Below are 4,451 nucleotides of genomic sequence, written 5' to 3'. Positions count from 1 at the left end.
GGTGTAAAGAATATGCAATATTATTTTACTTAACCTTTTTCCCGTTTTTATTACTTTTTTAAGAACGAACCCTAAAAAAAGACTGGACACTAATTTAGCACAAAGTAAACAAATTCATTTCCATCACGATAATAACAAAAGATAAAATATTAATTACACAAAATGTTTAGTATTTGGTAGGATAGCCCTTATTCTTTAACACAGCTGCACATCTCCTGGGCATACTCTCCACCAGGCCCATACAACGTTCCTTTGGTATTGCATACCAAGCCTTTTGTATTTCTAGCCATAATTCATTCAAATTTTTTGGTTTAACAGCAGTTATGTGTTGCTCTACATCGTTCCATAGGTTCTCTATAGGATTAAGATCCGGCGATTGAGCTGGCCATTTTAAGACATCAATACAACTCTGTTCCAAGCAACACTTCACTAAGCGCGAAGTGTGTTTTGGGTCGTTATCGTGCATAAAATGCCATCTAAGTGGCATGTTTTCCTCTGCATATGGAATCATTGTATTGGAAATTATATCTTTGTATACATACTGGTCCATTCGCGTATCGATTTTTATTATAGGACCCACACCGTGCCCAGAAAACGCAGCCCAAACCATTACGTTTCCACCACCATGCTTTACGGTTTTAGAGGTGTACCTGGGGTTGTGTTGCATGTTTGGAGGACGCCATACATAACATTTTCCATCAGATCCAAATCGACAAAATTTCGATTCGTCACTCCAGAGAATATTTTTCCAAAAAATAAGGGGCTTGTTTAAATGTTCACGGGCGAATGAAATGCGGGACTTCAAATTTTTCTTCGACACGTGTGGTTTGTGTTGTACAATACATCCACGCAAATTTTTTTCATTAAGTCGTCTTCTAATTGTTCGTGAGGAGACGTCAATACCATATTTTTTGGAAACTTCCCTTTGAATTTCAGTTGAGGTTTTAAAAGGGTCCGCAACTGAAGCTCGATAAATAAGGGAGTCCTCTTTACGAGTGGTTTTTCTAGGCTTAGAACACTGTGGAACATTTTTGTTGGTTCCATAGGCTTGAATATGACTTAGTGCATTGTACACCATCTTCCTGGAACAGTTTAATATTGAAGCAATATCACAAACGGTGCTTCCGCTCAATTTCATTTGATGGATAACCTTACGCTGCTCCTCTGTGCACCACTTACCTTTAGCCATATCTATTTTTTGTTTTACGTTTATTAATAAAATTTATTAATTAAAGTATTAATAAAACTTACCAATTTAAGCAAGAAAAGTTATAAAAATATTGAAATTTTAATAATGTGCTAAATTAATGTCCAGCTCAGATTAAACACTTCTTGCAATAAATCAAAATTTTACAAAAGAAAGGCAAAAGAGAATAGAAAAAAATAACGGCACATACTGATCACGTCATACACAACACATATGTGTAAAATTTTGACTTAATGTTCATACCTTAAAAAAATAAATGCATTTGAATGCAACATACACAAAATGTGCTAACCTAATGTCCACCACTGTATGTATACATAAATATGTACACTTACAACAACAACAACAAAAAGTAACAAGTGTATTTTCTTGTAAAAACAAACACTGTTACTTCTCGTTACATATTCTCTCTCTATTTAGTTTTACTCTATTTAGTAACATTTTATGAATGAGTTGTGAGCAAAAAGGTAATTGTTGTAGTGCAACAAGTTGTGATAATTCTAAATAAAGTGATCACTTAGTATATGTTATTATTCGGTTTCATTATTAGAGGGAAAAAACAATTTGGTACAATTTTACATGCTTTGGTACTTTAAGAACTATTTCTCTCATCTTGAAAGTCCAATAGCGAATCAATCCCATTACGGTTACGCTTTTCTGAAGCAAAGCGAAATTGATCATTCTGCAACGATCATAACGACTAGTAGAGAGAGTAGAGGGCTAAGCTGTAAGACGGGCGGAGCAAATAGTTTTTAACAGATATTGCAACAAAAGGTCGAGTTTTGACATACACTTTCAAAACTGACTGTATATTTTTTAGCGTTTAACGGTCAATTGCTCGCTTTGAAAGAATCAATCGCATTCAGTTTGGTACAATTTTTCATTCTTTGGTACTTTAAGAAGAATTATTGCTCCCATCTTGAAAGACCAAAAACGAATCAATCCAATTGAGGTTACGCTTATCGTTCTCCAACGATCATAACAAATAGTAGGTGCTCCGGTATAGCACTAAGCTCTAAGGCGGGCGAAGCAAATTGTTTTTAACAGATATTGCAACAAAAGTTCGAGTTTTGACATAATGAAGTATAACACTTTCATAACAGACTGAATATTTGGGGTGTTTTTCGATCAATCGCTCGATTTGAAAGAATCAACCACATTCCGTTCTTAAAGTACCATTCTTTGGTAGTTTAAAAATTATTTCTCTCATCTTGAAAGACCAAAAACAAATGAATCCATTTGGGGATACTCTGTTCTCAAGTGAAGCGTATTTGATCTTTCTGCAACGATCATAACGAATTGTGGTCGCTCGGGGAAAGGACTAAGCTCTAATATGGGCAAAGCAAATTGTTTTTAACAGATATTGCAACAAATAATTTACAAATAATCTATTACGCTTTGGAATATAATAAAATGTGTATACGAACACGATCACATTTGCTTGTTCTTCTTACAGATCATACGATCCAACTATATGAACAGTTTAATGAATATAAGACAACACACTTTTATAGTATTGATACAGTCGCAGGATTGCGGGTCATTAAAGAATTTAGAGGTAGCAACTAACAGAGGTGAAAAATGATATGATTGCTTTAACTGATCTCTGAGGTGATCAACTCTTATCAATTGTAGAATGAATATTAACCAACACTTTCTTCTATTAACACGGTTGAAGTGAATTCCAATGACTTCACTAGAACAATGGTGAAGATCATGATCAAGATCATAATGCGAAGATCATGCCTGTGAAACGGTTTCTAAAACTGCTATTTTGTAATTCGTATGAGAAAACTAAATACTCCATACATTCCACTTCTGTAGATGCCATCAAAATGAAGAGGAAGCAGATAGTTCTGAAGAGCCAAGAGAAAGGATCTCAATTTCTTATTGCAATCCCAGATAGAGGTGCTTCAGGTCTGTAAGATCTTAAATGGAGGAATTATTTAACTCGCGGTCTGGCCAGAATATATTTCACATATCTTGTTATACGCGACTTGTAACTTACTTTTAATTGTTCAGATTTCTTGCGAGATGTACGTTGGAAGACGAGAGTCTTCCCAAATCATATTGACTATAAAGAAGGAAGTGAATATAAAGTTCTGCTCTTCGACTAGAAGAACACTCATTTCCTCGTTTAGTTGATGTTCTAAGGTAAATTTTTAACAGCTCGTTACAGTTTTTAGCACATCACTTTGGTAGCTCAATAGGTTATCAAAACCTGGAGTTTTCTCCGGTTGTTGGTTATAGTTTCAAGTACTATTATATTTTCATAAGCAAGCAATTGTACAGTCGTCAAGTTCATAAACATTTAGTCATTCTACTGGAATCTCAACCACTTCTCGTGAGGGTACAGGGAGTTTATAGAGGTAGAAGTTTAAGAAGCATTATAATTCTGTCTGTGATGTTGTAAGTATTTGTTCCTAAACTATACGAACGTTTTAGAATGATTTGTACATCTTGATCACCATAACGAAAAGTACTTTTTTACATCGTATCTGCTACAATTTGTATTTTCATTATTTGCCATCCCTAACAACTACATATTTACATACCACTGTATTTCAGTTAAATTTGGAGTGAGTGTATTTTTGTTTTTAAAAATACCTATGCACATTTCCATCCAACCATCCCTAAATATTTGTTTTTAGTGCTAAATTCATTCAGAGTTTCTTATTTAAATGTTTTTATTTTTTCATTCGATTCGTTTCATTTTATTATGCTGATATGCATGACATATTTGTACACATGTTTTTTACGAGTATTTTTTTTTTTTTTTTGTTTGAGCACGTAGTTTACACAAAAATAATGTTACAATAATAACACTGGCCTACAAAACGTTTGTTTCTTTAAAGTATTTGTTTGTTGATCTGCAGTATGCAATTGATTCATTATATTATCTAGAAATTAATTGCCTAATTACACAGAAAATTTTGTTATCAATTTTGAAAAATGAACTTGCATACGTATGTATTGGATATTAGTGTTTAATTGAATTTCTCAGCAATTTTAATCCAAAATTCGATTTTTTTCTCCAAGAACTTGATGTTTAAAAAAATCGATTTAAAAAAAGTATTTTTCAACCAAAAGTTTGAATTGAAACAGAAGATTCAAATAATTTGTTATAAGTTTTTAAACTGTATAGTCTAGTCTATAGTCTAGTCTATAGTCTAGTCTATAGTCTAGTCTATAGTCTAGTCTATAGTCTAGTCTATAGTCTAGTCTATAGTCTAGTCTATAGTCT

Source organism: Lucilia cuprina, chromosome 4 (assembly GCF_022045245.1).
Source record: "Lucilia cuprina isolate Lc7/37 chromosome 4, ASM2204524v1, whole genome shotgun sequence".
NCBI lineage: Eukaryota > Metazoa > Arthropoda > Insecta > Diptera > Calliphoridae > Lucilia > Lucilia cuprina.
This window is presented reverse-complemented; position numbering follows the sequence as displayed.